Consider the following 12,595-nt stretch of genomic DNA (forward strand, 5'->3'; position numbering starts at 1 on the left):
TATGAAACTTCACCTTGCACATGTCTTCGGGTTGAGGAGGATTCAGGCTATTTCATATCCTTCTTTACCTTTGGGGGCCAGGACCCGCATTCACACAGCAGCCTGACGCTGGGCCTATGGAAATGACCAGGTTCCCGCTACAGAGAACAACCCCCGATTACTCATAGCTAATCCCCCAGCCCCACAGGGCCAGATCTCAAGTGCAGTGTTTGTGACCATGTCTCTTACTGGTGTACAAGCCTGCCAGCACCCCAGCCAGGAAAGCCGCTCAGAACATTTTCTTTTCCAACCCCAGGGGGGCCAGCTGCCCAGAGGAGCAATGACATCTCCCACGTATTGCATGCCAAGAGCTCACTCACTCCTCCCTCCCTAACCCGTGTGGTAACCACCGTGATCATTCCCATTTCACAGATGAGAAAACTGAGGGAGAGAGCTAAGGAACTTGCCAAAAGTCACACAGCGGCTCAACGGAAGAGGTGGGTTTCCAACCCCAGATAGTCTGGCCCCAGAGCACTTCTGTAAAGAGCCCAATAGTAAATATTTTAGGCTTTGTGGGCTATACGGTCTCTACTACAACTACTCAATTCTCCTGTTGTAGACATAAGCCACTGTAGACAATATGAAAACAAATGGGCATAACGGTGTTCCAATAAAACTTTATTTATAAAAACAGATGGTGGGCTGGATTTGGCCTATAGGCCGTAGTTTGCCATCCCCAACTTTAAACCTCTGCACATGACGGCCTCTAGTCATTTCTAAAGTACACACCCCTGTCACCCTCTGGGAGTTCGGTCTTTAAGTCAGGAGGCAAATCCTGTGGGGCCCTGAGATTGTGTCACTTCCCAGTTCTGTCTCTTCCCCTCTAAAATGGAAACAGTATCTGCATGGTACACAGAGGCAGACAACGTACATGCACACACACATACTCTGAGAGTTATTATGATGACAATCCAGTGGGATAATGCATGCAGAAAGGATTTATGACATCGTCCCCACATAAACGCTATTATTGTGATTGCTATTACAGTCAGTGTTACTATTATTGGGGCTTCCAGCTATTCCAAGAGCCACAGGCAATACTGAGCTTCGTTGTTACGAGGCTCTGTCCACAATTTCTGAGGTGGCCTCCATCCCTGCCCATCACACTGGACACTGTCACTTGCCCTCCATTCCTGTTCCAGTTGAGCCTCTTCGCTCCCCCCCTGCTGACAGCTGTAAGGGCCAATGCAACACTCCACTCCCTGCAGAATTCAGTCCAGCCACCTAAAGGGAAATGTTGAACAACTTTTCTGCAGGGCTCTCAGGTGATATGGCAACAGCAGGAGCAACTCCAGCCAGTAACCACTCGTTTGTTCTCACCCAGAAGTTTCTCTCAGTTGACTCCTCATTTTCAGTTGGAAGAACTCTTGGGGGGAGTGGGTGTGCAATCAACATCCCCCCCCCCAAAAAAAATGCGTCAAGAACAGTGAGGGGAAGCCTCAGGGAAGACTTTTATAAATGGAAGCTATAAGGTTCAATAAGCATCTAATCAGCTCTAAGACAAGGTGAGCTCTCCATACTTACAAGAATGTTCCATTCGTTCATGCTGGAAATATTTGGGGGTGCGTGCATGTGTAGGCATTGGACTGGGGGCTGCAGACAAGGGCAGCCCCTCATGAGTCCATGGCCTGCAGAAAGACAGTAGGCAAATAATTTGGTACAAGAGGGATGGACGCCCAGGAAGGGGGCAGGGAGCCCTGACCACACAGGGGATGCCCTAAAATCAGGAAACAAACACTGATACATTATTACCATTTAATCTGCAGGTCCTCCCATTTACATTTCACCAGTTGTCCCAATAACGTCCTTTTTTTTTTTTTTTCAGTTACAGTTGACATTCAAGATTATTTTATATTAGTTTCAGGAGTACAGTAAAGTCCTTTTTAATAAAAGGATACAATTCAGAATCAGTCACACATTCAGTTGTCACATTTCCTCTGTGTCTTGCAATATGTAACAATTCCTCAGTCTTTCTTTGGCTTTTATGATCTGGATATTGTGACAAGTGCTGGCCTGATAGTTTGTACAATTTTGCTCAATTTGGATTTGTCTGATATTTTCTTTTAATTAAATAGAGCCATGGCTCACCCAACACCAGAGACCAGTAAGCCACTTACTGCCACCAACTGAGCGGTATGCTTACCGGAATTAGCTGTTTGCTCCCAACCATGTCTGTGCCAGTTGCACTTGCTTCTGAAATTACATCTTTTAGTTACATACTGTGTAGTAGGCTAAAAGTTGAGGGAAAAAGAAAGTTGTTTCTATGAAAACGAAGATAAATGTTTTGGAAAGCCCTGAGAAAATCAAGTTCCCAAATAGAGGTTGATATAGAATTAGTTGTAGGCGTAGACAAGTATAAAAGATGCAGGGGATTATAAAAATCTGGAAGGGCACTATACTCTGTTTTACAGGTGTCTAAATTTTCATTACATTTAAAATAAACCAAGAGAGACAATCTTTTGATTTGTACGGGAAAGATGATATGAGGCCTTAATGAACGCATTTTACTTAATTAAGCCAATTTTAGTTAATTAGGTTCCTCAATTGACCCAATAGTCATTGAATAATGAACCCGATATTAACATTGGAAAATTAATATACACAACGCAAATTCACATACAAAATAAAAGATCAGATACATATTCTAAGATATAAAATTTTCTGTTTCTCTGCTCCAAGCAACGTTTTCAACTAACCCACCAGATACCTGTCAATGGGAAAATGATGTTGGGTTCTATATTATATGTCATCAGGGAAATGCAAGTTAAAATAACAAGAAGATACTACTAAGATCTATTAGAAGAGCCAAAATCTGGAACGCTGACAACAGCAAATGCCGGTGAGGACGTGGAGCAATACGAACTCTCATTCACTGCTGGTGGGAATGAAAAACGGTACAGACACCTTGGAAGATAGTTTGGTGGATTCTTACAAAGCTAAATATACTCTTACCATGGGATCCAGCAATCGCGCTCCTTGGTATTTACGCAAAGGAGCTGAACACTTCTGTCCGCACAAAAACCTGCACACAGAGGTTAATAACAACTTGATTCATAATTGCCAAAACTTGGAAGCAACCAAGATGTCCTTCAGTAGGTGATGGATAAATAAACTGTGGGGCACACAATAAATATCTCCACACAATGAAGTAGTATTCAGCAGTAAAATAAAATGAGCTATCAAGCCATGAAAAGACACGGAGGAACCAGAAATGCATATATCTAAAAGAAACCGACCTGAAAAAGCTACACACGGTGTGATTCCAACTGTATGGCATTCTGGAAAAGGCAAAACTATGGAGACAGTAAAAATGTCAGTGGTTGCCAGGCGTTGTGGGGGGAGAAAGGGATCCACAGACAGAGCACAGAGGACAATGAAAATACTCTGTATGACCCTGTCATGGATCACACCTGTCATTACACATTGGCCCAAACCCATGGAATGGACAACACCCACTGTGAACCCTGATGTAAACCATGGACTTGGGGAGACTACACTCTGGTGAGGGATGTTGAAGATGGGGGAGGATGTGCCTCTGTGGGGGCAGGGGGTAGATGGGAAATCTCTGTGCCTACCTCTCAATTTTGCTGTGAATTTAAAACTGCTCTAAAAAAAATAAAATCTTTAAAAAAAAAATGATATCAGAGACCCAAGATGGTGGGATAAATAAACACTGAGCTTGCCTCATCCCGTGAACACATAAAAATTACAACTAAATTATGGAACAATCAACCTAGAGAACCATCTGAAGTCTAACTGAACAGAAATTTTATAATTAAGGATATAAAGAAGCCACATCGAGACTGGTAGGAGTTGGCAGATATGCAAAATGGTCAACCAACGTGTGGCAGTTGAAAATCAGGAGAGCTATCTTGGCCACAGAGGTTCCCCATGAAGGAGAGAGGGACCCCAGATCCCCCCCACACCTGGCTCCCCAGCAGAGATACTGATGCCGGGAAGAGGAGCCCCCACAACTTCTGGCTGTGAAAAAGAGTGGGGATTCCAACCATCCAGGTGAGACGGAAGGCTGCAGGAAACACAGATTCCCTTTTAAAGGGCCTGCGCAGGTACTCACCCTGGGCTCCGGTGGAGGGACGGTGACTCTGGGGGCTTTGGAGACAGATGGGGAGAGCCTGAATGGTGTACCTTCAGAGCAAGTACTGCAGGGACAGCCCCCATTTTTCCAGTGTGAGGCCTTCCTTCTGGGCAGCCAGCAGGCAAGCACCATTTCCTGTGTTGAGCCCGCCCCCACAGGCCAAATCTACATCTGATTGGCCTGGTGAGCTCTGCTGCTCCACCCTGATGACTCATTGAGACCCTGCCTCACCCAGCTTGCATAGCCCAGCAGGTTGTATCAACAGCTGAATCTTATGGGAACCGGCAGGTGGCAGCGGGCCTCGGTGTGTCCTGGCTATTTTGCGGAGCTATGCTGGTACTGGTAGCAGCCATCGTCAGTTCACAGCCTGGCCTCATGGTCCAGCACAGGGAGCGACCAACCATGGATCGCTTTATAGCTCCTACCAGGTACTACCCAGCTGGTCACAGGCAGTGGCTGACCTGGGCCTGCCCTGGAGCCAATCAACATACTTGGAGGTTGGCTTCAGACCACAGCAGAGCACCACCCATTTAGCTCCACCAGCAGCACACACAAGGGGGTCTCAGCAGGCACCAGAACCCGCTGGGGCAAATCCTACTCCATGGGGTAAGCCTCCTACACAGCAGCCCATAAGCTGTGGATGTGGCCAAACCTCACAACAAGTCAGCCTGAGGGCCAGTCCCACCCACTGATGTGCCAACAGCAATCAGGGTTCAACCATAACGGGAAGGCACACTCCTGGAACACGCGGAGCAGGTGACCAGGGAGACTGTGCCACTGGGCCCCACAGGACCAGTACTACATAAGCCACCTGGCAAGCCTGGGAGACAGAGCAGCCCTACCTAAGACATAGCAAAAAACACAGAGAGGCAGCCAAAATGAGGAAACAATAGACATGTCCCAAATGAAAGAACAGGAGAAAACTCCAGGAACAGAACTAAACAAAATGGAGACAAGCAATCTACCAGATACAGAGTTCAAAACACTTGTTATAAGAATGCTTAAGGAACTTAGAATTTGACAAAGAAATCGCAAGCATAAAAAAAGACATAGAAACCATAAAAAAGAATCAGGCAGAAGTGAATACAATAACTGAAATGAAGAATGCACTAGAAGGAATCACAAGCAGACTAGAAGAAGCAGAGGATCGAATCAGCGATTTGGAAGACAAGGTAGCAGAAAACACCCAATCAGAACAACAAAAAGAAAAAAGACTCCAAAAAATAAGGATAGTTTAATCCTCATTTTGATGACCTCTGGGACAATATCAGGCATAACAACATTCACATCAGAGGGGTACCAGAAGGAGAAGAGAGAGAGCAAAGGACTGAGAATCTATTTGAAGAAATAATAACTGAAAACTTTCCTAACCTGGTGAAGGAAGTAGACATACAAGCAGAGAGTTAAAAAAAAGATGAACCCAAAAGGCCCATTTTAATTTATAATTAAAATAGCAAAGGTTAAAGACAAAGAGAGAATCTTAAAAGCAGCAAAAGAAAAGCCGTTAGTTACCTACAGGAGAGTTCCCAGAAGACTGCCAGCTGATTCCTCAACAGAAACAGAAATTAGCCTGCTAATTTTTGCAGGCTAAAAATTAGCACAAAATATGCAAAGTGATGAAATACAAGGACCTACAATCAAGATTACTCTACCCAGCAAGGCTATCATTTAAAATCAAAGGACAGATAAAGAGCTTCCCAGACAAGAAAAAAAATAAAGGGGTTCATCACCACGAAACCAGTACTCCAAGGAATGTTGGAGAGACTTCTTTAAGATTTGGGGGTCTGGAAGGGAAAGAAAAGATAAACAACATGAATAATAAAATGGCAATAACTACATATCTATCAATAATTGCTTTCAATGTAAGTGCATTAAATGCTCCACTCAAAAACATAAGGTGGCTGAGTGGCTAAGAAAACAAAGTCCTTACATATGCTGTCTACAAGAGACTCACTTCACATTGAAAGACACACACACAGACTGAAAGTAAAGGGGTGGAAAAAGTTATTTCATGAAAATGGAAGCAAACGAACAAACAGAAAAGCTGGGGTAGCAATACTTATACAAAATAGACTTTAAACCAAAGGCTATAACAAGAGACAATGAAGGACCCAGTAATTCCACTTCCTGGTACTTATCGGAAAAAACCCAAAACACTGCTTCAAGAGGACGTGTGCATCCATCTGTTCATTGCAGCATTGTTTACAATGGCCAAGATGTGGAGGCAGCCTGGGCGTCTGTCGATGGAGGAATGGATAAAGAGGAGGTGGTACAATGGAATATTGCTCAGCCAGGGAAGGGACTGGGTTCTTCCCATCTGTGGTGGAATGGATGGACCTGGAGGATATTGTGCTGAGTGGAGTGTCAGACAGAGGAAGACAGATGCAATGAGATTTCACTTATATGTGGAATCTAAGAACAAAATTAACAAACAAAACAGAAACAGACTCACAGATACAGAGAACATTTTGATGGTTGCCAGATGGGAAGGTTGTTGGGGTATTGGGTGAAAAACGGGAAGGGATTAAGAAGTACAAACTGGTTGTTATGAAGTAGCCATGGGGATGTAGGTGTAGCATAAGGAATATAGTCAATAATATTGTAATAACTATGTATGTGCCAGACGGGTACTAGATTTATCAGGGTGATAGATGGGAGGAGGTTGGGCGACGGTGAAAAAGGGGAAGGGATTAAGAAGTGCAAGTTGGCAGTTAGAAAATAGTCATGGGGATGCAAAGTAAAGCATAGGGAATATAGTCAATAATATGACAATAACTATATATAGTGCCAGGTGAGTACTAGATTAGTCGGGATCACTTCTTAAATTATACAAATGTCTAACCATATGCTGTACACCTGAAATTAAAATAATATTGAATGTCAACTGTAACTGAAAACTTTAAAAGGGGTGGGGGGGAGGTGAAGGGCAATAAGTGGTCCAAATGTCCAGGTATAAAACAATAAGTCATGGGGATGTAATGTACAGTGTGGGGAATGTAGTCAATAATATTATGACAGCGTGGTAAACAGACGGCTGCTGGACTTATCATGGTGATCACTTCTTTAGGTTTAGAAATGTTGATTAACTATTGTGTGTACCTGAAGCTGATATCATATTGTATGCTAACTATATTTGTAATAAAAATCTTTTAACAAATGATATCAGGCTGGCCTCTCAGCTGTACCCAGGCTATGTTAAAAGTGAACATTGAAGGGGCGGCCAGTTAGCTCAGTGGGTTAGAGCTCAGTGCTCTTAATACCAAGATCGCCGGTTCGAGCCTCACATGGGCCACGACTAGATTGAAACAACTACTTGACTTGGAGCTGATGGGTCCTGGAAAAACACACTTAAAATAAATAAAAGTTAAAAAAAAAAGTGAACACTAGGAATGTTATTCAAGCTTTAAAAAGAAAGGACATTCTGACACATGCTCCCACATAGATGACCCCTGAGGACGTCGCACTTAGTGAAATAAGCCAGTCACAAAGAGGCACATACGGTATTGCGTGGTTCCACTTAGAGTAGTCAGACAGACAGGAAGTAGAAGGGCGGTGGCCCAGGCTGAGGGAAACAGGATGGGAGCCTCCTGTTTAATGAGGACAGAGTTTCTGTTCGGGAAATGCAGAGTTCTGGGGTTGGATGGCAGGGATGGCAGCACAACACCGTGAATGCACTTAACGCCACCGAACTTCCACCTCAGAACGATTAAGATGGTCAATTTTATGTATGTGTATCTCACCACAATAAAATCATAATAGTAAAATAAATAAACAAACAAGTAAAATATCTAGACTAGCAGAGGGTAAAAAGTAAGGTTATTTCTTCATGCATCATTGATAGCTGAAAAATAGACAACTGACCCAGATTTATATCCTCAGCAAGTATCTTCATGAAATAAAAGAGGTGGCTTTTAAGTGAATCCCATAAAAAGAAAAGGGAAAAAAAAATAAAAAGATCTATAACAATGAGATAGTCTTACCCCGTGTGCTGTCTGGTGCCTGGCACCTGGTAAGCAATGGCTGGTTGTGATCATAATTCTCCCACCCCAGCCTCAGAAAGAGGGAGTTGTGGAAAGCAGGTCATCTCATGCTCCAAAGGGGCCACTTTCCCCGCTACAGTCTCAGAGCAGCTGGGAAGGCTAAGACGGAAGAGGGAAGGCCACGGTTGCTGGTCCTGGAGGAACCTGCTCCTTTCCATCCATCTCAGTCAAGCTGCACTCCCAGCCAATGAACTGATCTCAGGTTGGAGACACCTTTATCGGAGAAACGATGGAGAACCTTAAGGAGGCAAAGAATGAAAAAGCTGAAAGATGCCAGTCACAGAAGACCACCTATTGTATGATTGCATTTATAGGAAATGTCCAGCACAGAGAAATCTATACAGGCAGAAAATAGATTGCCAGGGACTAAGGGACGACAGTGGTGGAGAAACGGGGAATGAGAGCTAAAGGGTACGGGGTTTCTTTTTGGAGTGATGAAAATGTTCTAAAATTGATTGTGGTGATGCTCGCCCAACTCTGTGAATGTACTAAACACCACTGAATTGTACACTTGCAATGAAGGAGTTGTGTACTGTGCAAATTGTATCTCAAGGAAGGTGTTAGTAACAACAACAAAAAGTTGCCTTGGCTGTACACTTATATTCCAGTTGCTCCAAGAACTCCAAAGCTGCCACCGTCTCTCTGACTAGGGCTGCCCTCATCTCCCAATAATTTTTTAAAGAGCATTTCCTCAGCACCTGAACAAAGACCCTTTGATGTCCATCCAAAGCCCTCCTAGGAATTCTTATCTATTTAAAAGGAGGGAATGCTGATTAAAAGCTTGGCTTTCTTGGCTAGCCAAGCACCCATCTTAATTTCCTTGTCTGCAAGTTACTATGGCAACAGAAAGCTCCACTGAGAGCTTTTGGGGTGTGTCCAAAGGGACTGCAATCTGGACCCAGGGTGAACTGCATCCCCTCTGCATAGCAGCCCCCACGCCCTGTCTATGTGGCTGATGGACGCCGCAGGAAGGGGCAGCCTGCAGTCCAGCAGAGCAGGGAACCCTGAGAAGGGGAAGGATGCAGACAGTGGATCCTGAGCCCGAACGCCATGCTGGCCAATTGCCCCCCTGAGTCACCATCCCATGCAGGTAGAGGAGAGGGTACTAGTCACATCATTTAGAGGCTGTGATCTAAAATGGCATCTTGAGCACCTGAGCCAGTCTCCATGTCAACACGACCACATTTCTAGGCAGGAGTAGGTGGCATCTCAGGCCGATGAGAATAATGTGGCCTGAAAGCTTTCATTAAACAGCTGGGGCAAAGGCAGTCGGCAACTGGGAACCCACCATTCTCACAGGTAAGTCTCATACCTGCATAAGCTCCTTGCCTCCAGGGCCTGAAGACTCAGCCACAGAAAGCCAAAGAGGCCTGAAGTGTACACTGTCGAGCCATTGGGCAGAACTACTGGGATTAAGAAGGGGCAGGCACAGGGGGTGTAAGGCAGGCAGCCACCAACTTGGCCCCCAATGACCTTCACCTCCTGGTGAACCTTACGTAGTCCCCTCCGACACTGTACCAAGGTTGGTCTATGTCGTGACCCATAGAGTTCAGCAGAGGGGACAGTGTGTGACTTCTGAAGCTAGGTCATACGTGACATTATGTCCTTGGATCACTCACACTGAGGGAAGTGGGCTGCCATGTTGTGAGAACGCTGCAGCAGCCCTATGGAGCAACCCGCACGGAGTAGAACTGAGGCCCCGGGCCACCAGCTAGCACCAACCTGCCAGCCACTTGAGTGAGCCACCTTGGAAATGGGCCCTGACGAGACTTCAGATGACTGCAGCCCCAGCCTCACCATCCCTGGTCACTGCAGTCTCAAGAGACACCTGGAGCCAGAACTACCAGGCTAAGCTGCTCCAGGATACAGAGTATACGACGTATAAAAATATGCAGAATGTTGCTACATATTATTTAGGATTATATACATATGGGTAATAGCAAGGGGCCATGCAAGGATGTAATAAGCATCAAATTCAAGGTGGTGGTGGTGGTGACCTCTGGGAGGGAGAGAGGGAATATGATGGGGGGAGGGGATGCCCTCGGGCTTTGGTGCATTGGTAATATCATATGGTGTTTCTTAAACTGGGTGGCAGGCACACAGGTACCCATTGTATTAGCTATGCCTTCTGGATGTCTGAAATATTTCATGATTTAAAAAATAGATGTGGATAGCGAAATATCTAGGACAGTTGTGCATGGGTATTTTTTCTTCTTGTTGTTTATTTGTGCCTTCTATCATATCTAGAATGATCCCGTCTTGCTTTTAAGAAATAGAGTAGTTGGTTATTTAACAAGGAAAAAAAGCTGTTATGTTTAATTTTTTTGAAAGAAATATCACTTCCCCACATGACTTGCTGTGAAAAGAACTCATTTGCATGTCTGAGATTGCAATAGATTGGTGACAATCAATTCGACACTGTATGACATGTGCATCCTGAGTCCAGAGCACGAGCCATCAGCTCAGTGATAGCCACACGAGGCCCCAAAAACTCTGTTTCTTGGGGGTGCCTCCGAAACTGGGATGGACCCCACTGGGTATGCATAATGAGGATTAATAGGTAGTTAGGGAGAAGAGCTGCTGGGGTCTCTTCTTCTGTAGCAGCTTTAAGTTAGAAGGAGAAAAAAATATATATCCAAGCAGGCTGGGAAATGAGGGGAACCTGGGAGTGAAGGGAGAGAGAACTGGTGTGTTTTCTTTAAATGAAGTTGAGCCATTCAGCAGCCATCCCAGTGCAATATAGCCTCAAGTTGGGGAGTTTTGTGTTTCCTAAGCTTTTGAATCCGACTCTGCCAGCAAGAAGTGCTTGAATGCTGTTTCTTAAAGATGCATAAGGGTTTTTTGTTTTGTTTTGTTTTGTTTTGTTTTGCATAATGGACACATTTCCCATGCAGCCACTTTCCAGGTTCTTTGTCAAGTGTCAAGGTAAGCTTTTAGAAAACTCCTCTGTGGGCCATGGGGAGGCAATTTCCACCGATGCAGAATACTTAGGACCGAGAAAGCCAACTTTTCAATATCACTTCAGGGACCATATTTTGTGCATTTAACACAGCTGAATGCAGGCAAAGTCGAGAAAGAAAATTGAGTGTGCTCTCCTGACAAATGGGGATTGAATGGAGGAAGTGATGCCAGGTGAATTACTGCCCCCTGGTGTCCACAGACAGTAGTGCCATTATTTGCTGAGAGTCATGTGTGGTACTGCTTCCTGCGACCCCAGCCCATTTTAAAAGAATTTAAGCAGAGAACTGGCAGCCCTCTGTAGCCGGCTGAAAGACATGCCAACTGTTTAAAAGTCTGGAGATTTTGCTTAAAAATCCAGGCCTGACATTTCTTTTGAAAACCTGGAAACTGTCAACTTTTGGACTGCACCCCAGCGTCATAAATGGAGGCTACAGTCGAGAAGCTGCTGCCCACTTTGGACAAGCCAGGTACTGTCACATGCTCCACCCTCCCCAGCTGTCTCTATTGGCTCTGGCCCAGGCAGTCTTACTCACTAACGGTTCTTGTGTAACTTCTGGATTTGCTACCATGGCCTAAACTCATTCAAGAGTTTACACTGGAATCCCAAGAGGTAGAGATGGGATGGGGCCTTTAAAGGTAGATGGTTCCATCACCTTCTGCCTGGGAAGGGACAGAGGTCCACAAGCCCCCTGGTACCCAGTGAGGTAAATGACCTGCTCAAGGTCACACAGCTGGTAAGAAGTGGGCCCTGCATTTGAACACTCATCTGTGTGACCCCAGAGCCTCACTGCGTTCCCCTCCACCAACCATCTCCCTGGTTGCATAGCAGGCTCTCCTCTGGGGAGGGTTTTTACATTCCTGCTTGGGCCATCAGCAGAGAAACTCAGGGGACTCTGAGAGACCAATGTTCAAGACCTTTGCTCAAAGATAGAAACAAGAAACCCCAGAAATAACTACCACCCTGATTTTGTTTCTTAAAAACTCCATGGTTGGTCCTGCTTCAGATATTTCTTATTCAAGTCAAAATTTCTCAAGCACCTACCACATGCTATTCTCCACGCCAAGGGCTGGAAGTTCAGGAAAGCAAGGCGTTACAAGATATAAACAGGGAGCCCAACCAGCAAGGGCCAAAGCTGTTTGGTCCCTCACCTCGCAACATCTCCCCGTGGTATCTTTCATTGACAGCACACCTCTGCTGGCCTGCGCCTGGACACTTCCTTTCGCGCTGTGAGTCAGTGGCTTCCCTAAATTGGGCTCTGACTGAGACCTACAAAATGGTAGTAAGGTCTCTCCCCAGTGGTTGGAGCGAGCGTTTCTTCTGCAGATAACAAATAAAACAGCAATGACTTGGCATCTTTTCTAGGATAGTTGCAACAGCGAACAGTTATCAAGTGTTTGTTCTGTGCCAGACGCATGGGATCTCACTTTGCCCTCACACAAAACCCTATGAAGATGTATT

Source organism: Rhinolophus sinicus, chromosome 9 (assembly GCF_057876585.1).
Source record: "Rhinolophus sinicus isolate RSI-liver-muscle chromosome 9, RSI-T2T, whole genome shotgun sequence".
Taxonomy (NCBI): Eukaryota; Metazoa; Chordata; class Mammalia; order Chiroptera; family Rhinolophidae; genus Rhinolophus; species Rhinolophus sinicus.